This window comes from Hydra viridissima, unplaced genomic scaffold (assembly GCF_058129835.1).
Source record: "Hydra viridissima isolate aposymbiotic clone 2 unplaced genomic scaffold, HvirCarnegie_v1 scaffold_13, whole genome shotgun sequence".
Taxonomy (NCBI): Eukaryota; Metazoa; Cnidaria; class Hydrozoa; order Anthoathecata; family Hydridae; genus Hydra; species Hydra viridissima.
This window is the reverse complement of record NW_028324312.1, coordinates 349,248-366,375: the sequence shown is the minus strand read 5'-3', so window position 1 is coordinate 366,375 and position 17,128 is coordinate 349,248. Positions and strand designations below refer to the sequence as shown.

Sequence of the window (17,128 nt, the reverse complement as noted above, 5' to 3'; positions counted from 1 at the left end):
GAAGTGCATCGCGACTCGCACGCCCCCAATTTCTATGAAGTGCGGTAGGTCTTTTAACGGTACTTTGAGTTTAACTCGAAAAAGTCTCCTGCCATCTCTGAGGCTTTTGTCGAAATCGTAGGTTGTGTGTGTAATGGTGTATATTTCATCTACAAAAGGGTCTAATGCTTCGAGTAGCTCTTCATCGTTGATTAGCGGATCGCATTTAAATGTAATCAAAAATCCAATTTCGGTTCTTCTTTTTTTCGATATGGTCCTGTTATGGTTACTAATTTTCAGATCTGAATTTATAAAAGCATCAGCGTCGATCGTCTGATAGAACTCTATGATCCAGTGGCCTTTGCTTCTATGGGTAAGGCTCGAAACCTTTCCTCTGCCGATTATTCGGTGGATCTCGTCATTAATTTCTTTCGCACGAGTTTCAATGTATTTGCGGTTTTGAGATTCAGAAGGGTCCATAAATATGTTGATGTCGACTATTTTTTCCACTCGCGAGGCTTGATGTTTCTTTGTAGCTTCGGCATATGAAGACATATTCGAGATGAGTTTTCTTGATGGTCGCTAGTTAGTAATTCTCTGCTGTGATCTTCAGCCTGAGGAGAAGAAAAAAAGACCCATGTTGATCAGATATTATGATTTTTATTTCGGGTCCTCCAGCTAGTTGCCTTGCGGACCCTAGTCATGATTTACACGAGTGTTCGTTAACAAAGTTAAAGAAATTAAAAAAAAATAAACTCGTGGCAATCATGACGGCGAACAGAACATGGCCAAAAAAATTCAAAATAAAAAAATAAAAAGTAAAAGGCCAAAACCAAAAGTAAAAAGGAAAAAAAGAAAAAAGAAAAACGAAAAGGTTTCAACGAATAAGAGCTTTTTAAGATCATCGCAAAAAACTACTCAGTTTCAATTTTATTTCTAGTTTATTTTCATCGTTCCAAATGTTTTTTGTTTCTTTGAAAAATTCCTCTAAAGTGTTACTTTCTTTTGCTATTTGGTATTCAGTATTTATTATTTTTTTAAGTTTCCCTTCAAATTCTTTTAGGAGGTTCTCTTTCGAGACAGTGGTTCGCTCATGATGTGCTCTCATTCTATTACAATATATGTGGAAGAAAAGTTCATTAAAAATAAAGTTACCAAATTTATATTCATGCGCGCTATCATTAGGTCCAAATAAAAAGAGTTTAAAAGTATTTTTAAAAGGTTCGGTTTTGGGATACAAAATGTTTAAAAAAGAGACTGCGTATTTTATTAAAGGTTGCACCTTTTCACAGTTGAACAACATGTGCGGTAGATTTTCGCTTTCTTTCATACATTGCGGGCATAGGTCGTCACTGACGTAGCCTCTTTTTTTAAAAATTGCGTTTGTGGGCAATGCAAAATGAATGGCTTTATATTTAATTTCGCTCGCTTTATTGTTCTTTTGGCTTTTGTGTATTTTATAGAAAAGTTTTTCCCACTCCATTTCGGTAGTGTTGAGCATGTTTTCTTTGAAAATTTTATTCCATTTTAAAAAATGTGTTTTTGTTTTTGCAACTTCTTTTTCCATTAGAATTTTATAGATGGTTTTGGGTTTTAAATTTTGAATGTTTATTTTTGAGTTATTCGACACCGTTAAAGTCAGGTCGGCTTTGTTGTGGTCGTAGTTTTGATGTTCGTTTTCGATTTTGTGTTTCCAGTCGGGGGGGAGGGAGGATGTGATTTGTTTGAGTTCGTTTTCGGTTAGATTTATCAGTCTGTTGTCAAGGAAGCCCGGTCTGAATACGTTGGAAATGTCGGCCAGTTTTATCAGTTCGTTTCGTTTTGCGTTGTTTGTCGGTGTTAGAGTTTTGTTTTGTTTGCGTATATGTGGGTTGTAGAAGATGGGTTGTCTCAGTATTTGTTCTATGGTGAGGTGTTTATGCGTTTGGTATTTTGTCAGTTCGGTCCAGTCATTGATCATTTGTCTGTAGTATAGAGGTAAGGTCTTGAGGGTCGCGTCTGAGTGTGTGGTCAGAAAAACTAGGTTTCCCTGACCGGCGTTTCTGTATTTGTTTAGTATGTGTTCGGCTGTGTCGCGCCAAGGTCCTGTGTTTTTGCCGTTGAAAAGTTTGGACACCCAGCTCGCTTGAATGGATTTGAGTTTTTCGCTGATGTTTATTATTTTGAGTCCACCCTTTTCAATCGGCAGTTTTGAGATGTTTTTGTTTGTTTTGATATTTTTGTTGTCCCACAAATAGTTTTGAATGATGTTTTCGAGGTTAGTAATAAGTTTTTGGCAGGGTAGAGGTAGGGTAAAGGCAAGGTGCCACATGCCGCTGAGTAGCGACTGGTTTATAATTAGCGCCTTGCCCTTAAAGGAGAGTTTAACCCTCGACCATTTGAGGATTTTCTCTCGAACTTTGCCTACCTCTTCCCTCCACTGTTTGTGGGCGCTGTACTCATTGTTGTTGGAAAAGAGAACTCCTAAGCTCCTGAAGCAGGGATCTCCCCACTCGAAGCCTAGGTAGTCCTCCTTGTTTTGAGTGATGTTGGTACCTAACCACAGTCCTTGGCATTTGTCGCGGTTCAGTTTTGTTCCAGTAGCTCTGTAATTAATGTCTAGTGCGTGTCCAAGTTCGGTAATTGAGTCGTCTCCGGTCAAGTAGAAGTTGGTGTCGTCAGCATATTGAAGTATTTTTGTTTCATTTTTGTTAATCATAATTCCTTTTATTTTTGGGTTTTTTCTTATATAGCCCGCAAAAATTTCAGCTTGGATGTTGTAAAGCATCATTGAAAGGGGACAACCTTGTCTTACTCCTCTGATTACTTTGATATTTTGGGAAAGAAAACCGTTTATTTTAACGCGCGCGGATATGTCGTAATAAAGCGTTTTTATAAAATTAGTAAATAAAAAACCGAAGCCGAAAAATCGTAGGCTATCAAATAAAAAAATACGATCCACCCTGTCGAAGGCCTTCACCTGGTCTATGGAGATTATCGAGGCGTTCATTTTGTTTTCATGGGCTATTTTTATGATATCTCTTGTGTAACTGAGGTTGTCATAGATGGTCCTGTCCGGGATACATGCCGTCTGGCATTCGCTAATTATTTGCGGGAGGACATGTCTCAACCTGTTGGCCAGGACCTTCGACAGTATTTTATAATCAGTGTTCAGGAGAGATATCGGTCTCCAGTTATTAATATCTTTTTTTTCTCCTTTTTTGTAGAGGCATATAATTATAGCTTGTTTTTGTGACTCCGTCATTTCGCCGTGTTTTAGGACGGAGTTGTACAAAGCAAGCATCGCTTCCCCCAAAAGGGGAAAGCCGGCTTTGTAAAACTCCGCGGTTAGTCCATCGGATCCCGGAGATTTATTGTTCTCCAGTTCTATTATCGCTTTTTTTATTTCAAAAAGTTCTATCGGTTTTTGGAGAATTTTTTTGTTGTTTTTTGATATTTTTTTGGATTCAGTATTTTGGAAAAAATGCTTTTGGCTTGAGAGGTCTCTCTCTTCGGTATTATAAAGTTTTTTATAGAAATTCTCGAATTCAGCAATAATGTCGCGGGAGTGTGTTTTTGTTTCTCCGGCTTCCGAATTAATTTCGGTAATGACGGATTTTGCTAATTTGTTTTTTTCGAGATTTAAGAAATATTTGTTGCATTTTTCGCCTTGATATCTCCATTTAATTCTTGCGCGTATCGCAGCTCCTATCGCTCTATTTTTTTCAAAATATTCTAATTTGTTTTTTAGTTCTCTACAAAGAATTACCATGTTGGTGTTTTTATGCATCTTTTTTTGTGCGTTTTTTAATTTTTTTCTTAGTTTGTATTCTTCTTTTCTTTTGTTTTTTGCTTCTATTTTGCTGTAAGCTTGAGCATGGTTTTTAATTGCTTTTTTGAGCGCTTCCCACCAGTCGGTGATGTTTTCAAAACTGTTTTTTTGTTCAATTTCTTTTGAAAGGAGGTTTTTAAGTTGCGACTGATAGTTTTCATTTTTCAAATGTTTGTTATTTAGGATCCAAATTTCCTTTCCGAAATCAACTTTTTGTAGTGTTATTTTCGCAGTTATGGCATTATAGTGGTCAGAGAACGTCGCCGGCACGTGGCTAGTTGTTACATATTGCCTTGCGCTTTTGCTGATGTAAAGTCTGTCTAGCCTAGAATGCGTCACGTTGTTAGTAGATCTGTAAGTAAATTCCTCTTTGGTGATGTTAAAGGTACGCCACATATCTTCGAGGTCGAATCTGTTTAGGAGGTTTTTTAGGCTCTGTGACGAGCCGCACGTTTTTCTATAGAGTTTTGGATATCTATCGGCCTCGTCAAGAACCATGTTAAAATCTCCTCCACAGACGACTAAATACTCGCTCAGATCAAAACTTTGTAATAGTTTTATTATTTTTTGAAAAATATTTTTTCTTTCGTTTTGTTGTAGTTTTGTATGACCAGATGTGGCGTAGATATTTATTAAGAGGAATTTTTGTTCCTTTGTTCTAGTAGCCAGAATGTTGAAATTGCCATTTACATCAGCATGCTCAAAGAAAATTTCATTGAGGTAATTAGCGCATAGAATTGCGGTGCCGCGTGTTCTCTCGCCACCAGCAGAAAAGAACGCAGAGGCGTTCCATTCTGTTGCCATATGTAGATTTTCTTTTTGATTAAGGTGAGTTTCTTGGATGAAAATAAAATCGCTTTTAAGTTTTTTAAAGTTTTTCAGTACAGTTTTTCTTTTAAATTCGTTTTTTAAACCAGAAACGTTTGCTGAATAAATTTTTACGCTGCTCATTTTTAACAGGTGAGTACCGTCGACCTGATGGGTCGTCTATCTCTATTGTTTTTTTGATATAAAAAAGTATAAGAAACACACAAAAAAAAAAAAAAAAAAAAAAAAAAAAAAAAAAAAAAAAAAAAAATACATAAAAAGAAAAAAGAAGGAAAGAGAAGGCGCACTAAGTATGATCGCTGAGATAATAAAAAAAAAATTTATAAAGTTTTCTCACCCGATCGATTGGTTGAGTGTTTTTTGATTTAGATGTTTCTTTTTTACATCCGCTTTTTGTGGTGTTTGTGGTGGGGCGCTTCTTTTTATTATTTTCTCAACTTTCTTCCATTTTTCTGCATTCGTTTCGTCGTTTTCTGTCGTGTTCTCTTTCTCTTTCTGTAATTCGACTCGCCTTTCGCTCTCTTTATATTCCCTGTCCCTGTTTCTTTGGTTCATTTTGTCATTTGCTGATCTCACAAAGTTTAGGAGACCTTCATCTGATACAACATCAAAGTCTATTTCAACAAAATCTTTTTTCTTTTGTTTCGGTTCACTTTTCTGTTCTGTTTTGGTAGTTTCTTCTTTTTTTGTTGTTTTTGTGGGTGGTTCATGTTTGTTTTTAACTTCTATGGTAGTGGTTTCATTTGAGGGGGTTGTGTTTTCCTCATTTTTTGGATTTTCTGTATGGGCTAGAGCCACCGCCTTTTGTATTTGTGATATTTGTGATACATGAGCAGCTATTGTTGCTTCATTTGATGGAGCAGTACACCTGGTGTTAGGGGGGTGTGCGTTGCCGCATACTCTGCAAAAGAAAGACTTTCCAGCGAAATGCAGCGCAATACGCATCCCCTCGATTTCAATATGGTGTGGTACTTTCTCTAGCTGGACTTTTAGTTTTACTCTGAAAAGTCTTCTCCCGTCTTTTACGCTTTTGTCAAAGTCATAGGTGGTGTGCGTGATGCTATAAGTTTCTTCGATAAAGGGCACCATTTGTTCTAGAATTTGTTTGTCCTCAATTAGCGGATCGCACTTTACGGTAATGAGGAATCCCTGTTCTGTGCGTCTTCTTTTCGGGATGTGTTTGTTACAATTACTGATGTAGAAATCGTGGTTTAAAAAAGCGTCAGCATCTTCAGTTCTATGAAAATCTACAATCCAGTTTCCCCTGTTTGTGTATAAGAGGCTGGATATTTTACCTTTTCCTACTATATCTTGAATTTTTTCGTTTAGTTCTTTAGCTCTATTTTCGATATACTTTCGGTTAAAAGCCTCAGCGGGATCCATGGAGACATTGAAATCCACCACTTTGCTCAAACGTGAAGTCGCTCCTCCAAGTTTCGTAGTTTCGGCGTACGAAGCCATTTCTCTTGAAGTTTCGGAAAGAAGAAAATCAGCGAGAGTAGTTTACGATGATGATAGCTCTTATCTTTTGCCTGGCGGAAGAAAAAAGACCAATGTTGATCAGGTTTACTTCCCCGTCAGGTAAGTATGCTTTTCCCGTTGTGTGGGCAGCCTCGGACGTGCCCCAATCTTCTCAATTGTGGGTTTTCGATTGCACACCGCATCGTCCCGTTTGTTTGCTTTTTTTTTTTCCTTCTCTATAGTATGGGCCGCGCTCAGCAGTAGTGCAACGCCGAGGCAACCCGCGGTCAGGGCGAGGTAAACCTACGATCCCTTGACCAAATGCCAAAAATCAGATTAATATATGAGCCGGACTATGCCGGCGTACCAGATATTAAACTGATAAGAACAGATACTACACTTGATCTTTTTTTTTTTTTTTTATTTCCTTTTACGTCACATCAGCCATGGGCAGCTGTGGACGGTATAATTTACATATTTACAATTTCGTGATAAATTTATTTACAATCGTATATATTTTTTATTTGATTTTTTGCTATATAATATTTTTTTTTTTTTTTTTTTTTTTTTTTTTTTTTTTTTTTTTTTTTTTACTTAGTCAAGTTTTTTTTTTTTTTTTTTTTTTTTTTTTTTTTTTTTTTTTTTTTTTTTATTTACATTATTTACATTTTATATATTACGGATATTATTTGTCGAGGGTTATGTTGTTTTGTGTTGTTGTGTTTTTGTAATGTTTTTTGATGTTTTCGTCGCAAATTTTAATAGCGGTTTTGTAAGTGTTTTGATTTTTGTTTTCTGTCTTTATTTCTGTTCTCAGTCTCTTTATTAGTAGCGTGTGAAAGTGCAGTGGAGCGTTTAGTTTTTTGTTTTCGAAAATCAGTGCGTTTCGTGTGTGTTGTATTGTTTCGTAAAAGGTGTCTATGCATGTGTCGCCTATACTTCTGTCTTGTGCGGTTGCAATACCCATAAGAAAAAATTTTAGGGTATTGCTGTATTTGTCGTTTGGGTATATGGTGTTCAGTATGTTTATGATTTGTATGCATATTTTCTGTGTGTCTGGGCAGTAGTAGAACCAGTGTTGCAATGTTTCCGTTTCGTTTTTGTCGCATCGTTTGCATGTTTTGTCTATGTTTTTGTTCCATTTGTGCATAGTGTTGAGTGATGGGAGTTTTCTGTGTATGTATTTGTATTGTATTTCGTTGGCTTTGTTATATAGGTTTCTGTCTTGTAGTTTTTGAAATTTTCTGTCCCAGTCTCGTTTTGTTATGGGCGTTTGTCCGGGTGGGAGTTTTCTGTTCCATTTTATATGTCTGTCGGGGGGTGTCATTTTTGATGTCAGTATTCTGTGGTATATTTGTTTGTTCGTTATCTGTGTCAGTTTTCTGTTTTTGTTTTCTATGTGGATGGATGGGATGTATTTGCGATATGTGTAATTTGGTGTTTCTGTGTTCAGTTTGTGCATCCATGTGGTCGGTATCCGTTTTGTTATTTCTGTTAGTGTTTTGTGTGGTATTTCTAGTTTGTCTGCTGTGAGTAGTCCTGGTGTCGATAAGTTACACAAGTCTGCTATTATTTGTATGTCTTGCGTTTTTGTGTGTTTTGTGGGTCTCGGTAGGGGGGGGAACGGGTTTTCTGTAGTGGGTTTTGTTGGCAGTAGGGGGTTATAGTATAGCGGTTGGTTCAGTATGGCTTCGAGTGTGTCGTCTTGTACTTTTATGTCTTTGGTAAATGTCTCCCAGTTGTGTATTAAGTCTCTGTATGTTTTGGGTATAGGGGGTTTTTCGTTGGGTGTGGTGGCTGTGTATAGCGTGTATTTGTTTTGTCTTGCGTTCCGGTATCTGTTTAAAAAGTGTATTGCTGTGTCTGTCCATGGCATGTGTGTATTGTGTGTGAGTATTTTGATCGTCCATTTTGTTTGTAGTGTCTGTGCTTTTGTGTTTATGTCTATTAGGTTTTGTCCTCCGTTGCGTATTGTCTGATGTAGCTGTGTTTTGTTGATTCTTGTTTTCGCGTTGTTCCATATAAAGTCGTATATCGGTGTCATGGTCTTGTCAATCTGTTTTTTGTTTGGTGTCGGTAGTATTTGTAGAGTGTGCCATAGTTTGCTGAGTATTAAGGTGTTCACCACTGTGATTTTTCCCTTAATACTCAGATTTTGTCTCTTCCAGTCTTGTATTTGTTTTTTGAATTTGTGTGTACATCTGTTCCAGTTTTCTGTTATGTCGTCTGTTCCGTCATTGGGGAAAGTCAGGCCTAGTGTGCGTATTTTGTTTTCTGTCCAGTCGAAGCCAAGCGGTCCGGTTTTTTTGTCTTTGTTTTGTCCTATCCACAGTCCTTGGCATTTGTCTCTGTTGAGTTTCTGTCCGGTAGCGGTTTCGAATCTGTGTAGGGTTTTGTCTAGGTTCTGTAAGGATTTCAGTTTCGTGATGTAGAAGAGTGTGTCGTCCGCGTATGCTGTTACCTTTGTTTCGTTGTAGTTTGTCTTTATGCCTTTTATGTGTTTGTTTTGTGTTATGTTTTGTATTAGTATGTCTGCCTGTAGTATGTAAAGTGTCATGGATAGAGGGCATCCTTGTCTTACCCCTCTTGTCGGGTAAAACGGTCGTGAGATGTGTCCGTTTGTTTTTATTTTTGTGGATATGTTTGTGTATAGCGTTTTTATGTTTCGTATAGTCTTGGGTCCGTAGTTGTATTTCGTCAGTGTTTTGAAAAGGTACGTCCAGTCTACTCTGTCGAATGCTTTTATTTGGTCGATGGATATGATTGCTGTGTTTCTCATGTCTTCGATGTTTGCTATTTTTATAATGTCTCTGGTGTACAGTAGGTTCATGTGTATTTGTCTGTGTGGGATGCATGCAGTCTGGTATTGGCTGATGATGTGTGGTAATGTATTTTTTATTCTGTTCGTCATTGTCTTTGTGATGAGTTTGTAGTCTATGTTCAGTAGGGAGATAGGTCGCCAGTTTGTTATGTCTGTTCTGTCTCCTTTTTTGTATATGCATGTGATTAGAGCGTCTCTTTGTGATTGTGTTAAGTAAGATCGGTCCAGTACTGCGTTTGTCATTTTTGTAAAGTGTTTTGTCAACAGCGGCCAGAATTTTTTATAGAACTCCGCTGTCAGTCCGTCTGTGCCTGGTGTCTTTTCGTTTTTCATGTTTTGTAGTGCTGTTGTGATTTCTTGTTCTGTATAGTCTTCGTCGCATAATTTTCTTTGTGTTTCTGTTAGTCGGGGGGTCTTCGTTTCGGTTAGTATTTCTGTCTGTGTCTGTATGTTCAGGTCTTCTTTGGTGTATAGTGATTCGTAAAAGTCCGTCATAACGTTTAGTATCTGTTCGGGGTCTTGCTGTAATTGTCCTTGTTTGTCTCTCAGTTCCGTTATTTCGTGGTGTGCCTGTCTTTGTTTTTCTAAATTGCAAAAGTAGTTCGTCGGGCGTTCTCCGTCTATGTTCCGTATCTGTTTTGTTCGTATTCGTGCGGCTTCTTCTTTTCGTCTCTGTATATGTTCGAGTTTGTGTCTAATGTTCGTGCTCATGGTGTTGTCTAGATGTTTCCGTTCCTCCTTTCTCAGTGTGTTTCTCAGTTTTCTCGTTAGTCTCAGTTCTTGTGTTTTGTTCTGTTTGTGTCGTTTGTGTGCGTATTTCAGTGTTGTTTCTTTTATCTGTTTTTTTGTATTTTCCCACCATTCTGGTATTTGTCTAAAGTCTGGGTGTTTTTCTGTTTGAATGGTTATTTGTTTTGTCATGAGGTCTATGTATGTCTTGTCATTTAGTAGGGTGTTGTTCAGTATCCAGTATCCCCTTCCTCTCGGTTGGGGCTGTACGTTTATGGTGATTGTCGGTGCGTTATAATGGTCTGAAAGTGTGGTGGGTTGGTGTTCTGCATTTGTGATGTATTGTCTTAGAGTCTTGCTTGTGTAAATTCTGTCTATTCTTGTTCTCGTCTTTGTCTGGCTGTGATAGTGTGTGTATTGTTGTTCGTTTGGGTGGAGTGTGCGGTAAATGTCTTCTACGTCTAAAGTGTAAATAAGGTCTTGTAGTGCGTGTTGTGAAATGCATCTGTATTTTTGTAGTGCTGGTGAACGTCTGTCTTTGTCTGATAGTGTTACGTTAAAGTCCCCCGCCAGTATGTAATGTCTGTCTCGAATTCTGGGCGTGCATAGTATGTTTTTTAGGTTTTCCCAGAATTCTTTTCGTTTGTATTGGTGTTGTGTGGTGTTTCCTGATGGTGCGTATACGTTTATCATAGTAATGTCTAGTTTGTCAATGTGTATGTCTGTGATTTGGTATTTACCTTGTACGTCGTTTACGGTGTTTGTCGGTTTGATTGTAGGGTCTTTTATGTGTATGAGTGTTCCGTCGGTGTTTTGTTTTCCGGAGCTGAATAGTATGGTGCCTGTGCATAGCGTAGCTGTTTGTCTGTACAAGTCAGGCGTGATGTGCGTCTCTTGTAGAAAAGTTATGTGTTGTTCTGATTGCTGTATGTTATGCAAAATCTCCCTTCTTCTCTGGAGATTTCGCATACCAGCCGTATTCATTGTTTTTATTGTAATAGTCATTTTTATTTTTATTTTTTAGTTTGGAGATATCGTGTGTGTAGTTGGTTAAGTTAGGTCTCTGGTCGGTTAGGTTTTCGTTTCGTTTTTATGTCGTTCATTTTAGTTTCTTTTGTTGGCGTCGTCACACTTTTTCTTTTCGTAGGTTTTTGTTGGGTGTCTGTTTTTGTGTCCGTCACCGTAGGCTCTGTTTCCATTGGTGTAGGAGTCGGTGTCGAGTTTTGTGACTGTCTTGTGACGTCAGCGTTGTTGGTGTGTTCAAGCTCAGTGTTTTTTTCGTTTGTGTTGTCTTGCTTTTTTGTTGTTGTCGGTACTGGTTGGGTTTCCGTTTTGTGTGGTAGCGTTATGCTTGTTTGGGGTCTGGGTGCTGGTTTGGGTATCAGCGTCATTTGTTTTTTCTTTTCCGTCTCTCCGTTTGTTGCGTTTTGTATGTTATGGGGTTTGTCTGCTTCTTGTTTTTGTGTTTTTTCTATTTCCCCGTCTTCGTCCTCATCTTGTGACATTTCGTCAGTGTCTGAAATTGCTAGGTCTGCCAGTAGCTCTTGTGTGTCTCTTGGTTTGTGTATGGGTGTCGTGTTTTTTCCCCTGAAATATAGGTGGTGCAGCCTGTTGTCTATCTTAATTGTCGGAGGTATTTTGCTTACGTCAACAGTCGGGATGATGTGAACGAGTCTCCGTCCGTCTCGTATTTGGTTGTTGCTTGTGTAATATCCGTAAGAAATATTTACTATCTTACCAAAATCTTTAAGCTCTTCATAGATCTCTTGGTTTAGTACCGATGCGTCTGTCTTGATCGTGATTAATAGTACTTGGTTTCTTCTCGGTTTGATTGTTGTCTTCTGTAATTCTCCCGGAATGTTTAATCCCTTTAGAGTTAGCTCTTGGACTTTCTCTTTCGATTTAAGTTCTACCGTGTATTGGCCCCTTCCCGTATATTGTATGGATGTTATGCATCCTGGGCCAATCACCTTTTGGATTGCTACTTGTATTTCTCCCACTTTTTTTTCTATTCCATTTGGGGTTTGGTCTTTGGTAAAGGACATTAGTTGAAAGATCCGGGAGTGTATTTCCTCTTTTAAAGCTCTTTTTTCGGCTTCTTTTGTGTTTGTTTGGAAGTCTTGTGGTGGTGCTGTTCCGGGCTGTTTCTTTTTCAGCGCCTCTGCAAAAGAAAGTGCTGACCCGTTTTTTTGTTTGTTTGCGTCTTCGTTTGAAGGTTTCGGGTCAGCAGATTTGATTTTTTGTTGGTCAGTAGAATGTGGCTGACCGTTCTCAACAATTTTTTGGCTATTTGAAATGCCTTCTGCTTTGGTTTCAGAAGTAGTTAGCTTTGAAATCGATTGGACTTTGAGAGTTTCCATTTTTTGCGATTGATTAAGTTTGCGCTCTGCTTTTATTTTTTTTGTTTTGCTTTTTAGGGCTGTTTCTTTTTCTTTTTCTTTTGTTTAGCTAGGGTAGCTGAAGAAAGTGTTCTAGGTTTTTGTCAAAAGAAACCTAGGAGAAAACTCTGCGAATAAATTCGGCTTAAAAAAATTAAAAAAAAGAAGATATACAGCGAGCTGTATATCTTTAAAGTTTTTCACTTGGGTAAGTGTTTTTTAAAAGTTTCTGTAGCAAAGGCTTCGCTACAGAAGAAAGTTACGTTTTCGCCTCTGCGGAGGAGAAAAAAAGTTTTGAAGGAAAATAGTCTCTTACGCGGGGTGTCTCTAAGTCTTCGCAGCGAGATGCAAAACCATAAATAAACCACCGAAGCAAGTAAAACTAATTTTTTTAAAAACTCAATAAGAAAGAACTCAAGATAAACTATATTAAAACTTTACTAAAATCACTAAAAGATACTACACTTGATCTTAGCCATTAGGCCGAGAAGCGATACTTTTTGCAACGACTTTGTCCCGGCTCCCTCCCTCTCAACGAAAAAACTTGTGGACATTTGAATGATCAAGTCGATGGGTAACTTTAAGTTTCAACGATGAAAACATGGCTTTCTTGTACTGCATCAATTTCACTCTAAAACATTTGGGCTTTTTTTCAAAATTAACCCAGCTTCTTTCAAAAATAACAAGCTTCTTTCAAAAATAACCCAATTAACCAAAACATAAAAAACGTTTAAAGGCTTTTAAATTTAACGCTGGGCAGCAGATGTGATCAAAGGCCAAGTTGAACAACTGAAAATCAACTCTGTATATGAGCGTCCGACAGATTTCTCTGTCAAAAAGCATTTTGAGAACCTCTGTATTTAAATGTTCTTTTCAACTGTTGTAATGACAGTACTTTAATTCATCACCAGGGTCGCCAAGAAACAGCAGAGTTTAGGAGGACTTGCTTGTCATTAGCCTCGATCCTTTCCCAAGTAGTAATTCCTCACAAAGTCTAAAAAAACAAGCTTGAAAGTTTAAAAATTGGGATGGTGCAAATTAAGTTAAGAATTTAAACTGAGTAGCAAGAAAATATTTTTCAGATACTTTAGTTATTGCAAGAAATGAACACTTTAAATGTTTACTGACAAAAAGGTAAAACAATTTTAAAAAGTGACCTAAAACATCCACTGACAAAATATCAAATGACAAATGGAAAATGAAAAAATTTATGACACTAAACCGACACAGCATTAGGTTAGCAAAGGTAAAGCATACATACCTTGCACACTGTATCTGCATTTTTCCAATCACAAACTCGCAGAGCGTGGTAAAAGTTAATGAGACCTGGAACAATAAGCAAAGTATTTTTTTTAAATATTACATTTTTTAACATATTACCTAACCTAAATTAAGCCTGCAAATGTATTTGCGTACAAATTAGAAGCTCAGGATTGATGGAGAATAAACTTAAAAATATAATTCCCAAGTCAGTTAAAAGGATGTTTACTTGTTGGCTAAAGGTCAACTTTTTCAAACTATCACTTTTAAAAAATGGTTCTGGTAAACTATCGAAGAAACATGACTTACCTTTTTCTTGAAACTTTAACTGCTTCAATATTATATGCTCTGCTAACCTAACTTAACCCTTAACCTTGCCCCAGGACAACACTCAAAATTCTCTTTCAATAACTTATTTTCAATAATCAGACTTGCTACCTGAGGCTGAGTTAACTTTAGCAGTAACTCTATAAAACATAATGTGAGAAAGCCAAACAAAAGGTTCAGTTCAAAATGTAATGAGTATGTAATTTTTTTAAAATTTTATCGCATATCTTTAATCGAATTAAAGGGATCATTCCAAAGAAGCTATAGATTGTCCAGTGAAAAGCATACCTAATTAAGCATTACTTTATTGGGGTTGTGTCAGTATAACTGTAAATGAAACAAAGCTATGAACAAACTAAAGAAATAGGTAAAAGTCTTAGAAAGATCCTATTTCTGTTTCACTCACCAATAAAATCAAGAAGAATTTCCCACTTCTTATTCATTGAGTGGGATGCTCTAAAGAGTATTGCAACTTGCATTCTGGATAATCCAGGAACTCAGAACAAACTCTGTAACTGCACTCATGAAAGTCTTTTGTGACTACTCCTTCATAAAGTTGATGCTTCTAAAAATGAAAATTTATTTTTGAAAGGATTTTTTCATCAGAAACTATTCTTAAGTATTTGAAGACTTGAAAAAGTAAAGTGGGCACAACAATAGGGGTTAAACTGCTTCAAATTTTAAAACACAAACACCAAAATAAGGTGAAAAGATTGAAAATAAAATAGCACAGTACTTTTTATTACCTTAAAGCATTCTTGAAAAATCGTTAAAAAAACTGTGTGAACTCCTCTAAACTTGTCACTTGTCTTGGTTTTGGCATCAGCTACTGTATGAGAAGATAAAACAGGATTTAATTTGTTTAGTTTCCCTTTTTTTTATTTTCTTTTTTTTTTTCGAAACAAGCTAAAAGCACCTTTTCTGCTCTTGACGCTACGCCAACACCAAAAATTTCAGTAGGACTGCGCGTAACCACTGCACCGTTGTTAAACTCAATGATATGCACTTTACCGCAAAATTAACGCACCACTTATAAATTCCGACTTATTTTGAAAAATATTACGTATTTCCCGGATTTATCAAATACAAAGTCGATAATAATGTTTATTGTGACGTCATTTGTAGGCTTTATTCCGTTTTAGTTTCCAAATTGTAGCAGCTTTTCATAAGCAGCACGTTTTGCTGTAACTAAACCTCACTTTTAAAAGAAAAGTATGTATAAAGTTAGTATGAACAGATGTGTTGCTCAATGATAACTGTCATTTGAGCAACACGTCTGTTCTGACTTCTCAACGATACATAAGCTGACATTTTAAAACCTTTTTTGGTACCTCTTGCATCGTTCATGGGAGATGGATTCCTTCTTATGTAAGATAATGCTAGACCACATACGGCGCATGTTGTTACTGAATACTTACAAAATGCTACTATTCAAGTTTTGGAGTGGCCGGCTTGCAGTCCAGATATGAACCCAATAGAGCATCTTTGGGGCATAATGGCACGCTGTGTTAGAAGTCAACATCCACCACCTAGACGAGTTGCGACAAAGTCTTATCCGCGTATGTGAAGATATCCTTCAAGAAACGATTACACCTCTAATTAAAAGAAATCCACGGTGCTGTCTGGCTGCAACAACATCAAGATGTGGCAACACTAGATATTGATAAGTCAAAAATGTTACATTTTAAGCTGTATTAGTGTGCATAACAACAATAATCATCTTAGTTTATTTTGTTACTTACCTTAATTTTATTACTTACCATATTTCTAGTTTTAGTTTGTTTTTCTTTCTTTTCTTTTCTTTTCTCACCATCCTCAAAGTCGCTTTTATTATTATCATCGAAATAACTGTGTTCATGTGTTCTATTCTTAACACGTTTGTCAAAATATATGACCACAATTAAAATAAATCGAAATGTATGTGGTGCGTTAATTTTGCGGTTAAGTGTATATTAACTAGATATTTAACTCGCGCTTTCGCAGTGAAGCATATTTTTTTGCCAAGCAAGTTTTTTTTTGCCAGCCAGAATCATAAAAACATCGATTAAAACAAACGAATTATTGTCAGTTTAAATAAAGAGGCTACCGGCTTTAAAAACTTAAAAAACTTGCTTCACAATTTCTTACGAAATTTATTTGAAGTTTTACATCTAGTTAGTATAAATATCATTGGTTTAGCTAAGAGCATAGTAACGGTTTCTGCTTACTCGCGCAGCCTAGTAAGATGGGTGCACCGCGGACGCTCAGTTGCGAATTCTTTCTTTTTTTTTTTTATCATTCCCCTTCCCGAAACCCCGAAATGAACGAAATGCGATTGGCAAGTATTTGATGCATACCTTAATACACAGTGACTAAATTGTAGTATGTGTTTTTTCCGTGCCGAAACTCTGGTCGGAAGACAGTGCATCTTTTTAGATATTTTAGAGCTTGTGGGTTATCACTAGTACCCAAGCCTTTTTATGAGTCATTAAAAAAAAATTTACAAACAAAACTGTATTCTTCTTCTTCTTTTTTTTTCCGATTGTGATCAGATTATGATTTGTACTGACGATATTACACTGTGTCTACTTCCTCGGTCTTATTTTCTTACAAACATTAACAACATTTGTAGTTTCGTAACTATCCCATTGACCCTTTCATGCACCAATTATTTTTCCATAACTAACATAATCCATAAAAAATCATCTACAAAATGACAGCGGTACTATTAACTGTTTTAATTAGACTTTTTCTACACCTTGATACATTTTGATAGCTTTACAGAACGTCAGTTTTCTTTACCCGTTGATGTAACAATTTTGCTGACAACATTTGAATACTTTGAACACTTTGCCAACGCATTAAATATTCTTGCAGTCGTACTATCTTGCGTGTTTGTGATCCCCACCACTATTGAGTTTGCGTGGCAGCATAGGTATAGCGACAATCGACTAATGGATTTTTAGAAGCCAGCGTTGCTCATACACTTTCAAAAGTAGAACTGCTCTCACTAAGATTAGTCGCGCTGGTGCTATTTCATGCGCTCCAGTTAAAAAGGAGCGCCAAGCTACCGGTTGCTAAAAAACCCGCGGTAAAGAAAGCTGAAACAGCACCTAAGAAGAAAGTCGCTGCAAAGAGTGCCACCGCAAAAGTGGACAAGAAATAACCTGTACTGCTCAATCCTTCATCAAACGGCTATTTTCATAGGTACACATTTCTTTAAAACGTTGCGCGGCATTTAGGACTTTGTCAGGTAGTAACAATTACACTAATTGAGTTTGAAAGTCACAGTAACCTCACCGGTAACTGCTCCGTGCTTTTTAGGTCGATGTATATTCTAGAAAAGGGGAGTTTGAGAGCAATTTTGAAGAAGAAAAAAAAAGGTTTTAAGTTGTTCATAGCCTAGGACGGATGCAGCAGTTTAAGTGTTTTATTTTAGCAGCTAGTTTAGCTATTCTGCACTTGGCATTGTTTGCACAATTAAATATAGCGATTGCAACAGATATTTTCATTTGAACCTATTTCGTTAATGCGTCTAATGTTTTTAAAAGATGC

At 36.9% G+C, this 17,128-nt stretch overlaps 2 pseudogenes; both read right to left on the bottom strand.

Moving 5' to 3' along the window:
* Positions 1-6,317: 6,317 nt before the first annotated feature.
* LOC149879730 (U2 spliceosomal RNA) lies at positions 6,318-6,546 on the bottom strand (annotated as a pseudogene).
* A 5,869-nt stretch (positions 6,547-12,415) lies between these two features.
* On the bottom strand, positions 12,416-12,502 carry LOC149879729 (U2 spliceosomal RNA; annotated as a pseudogene).
* Positions 12,503-17,128: the final 4,626 nt, after the last annotated feature.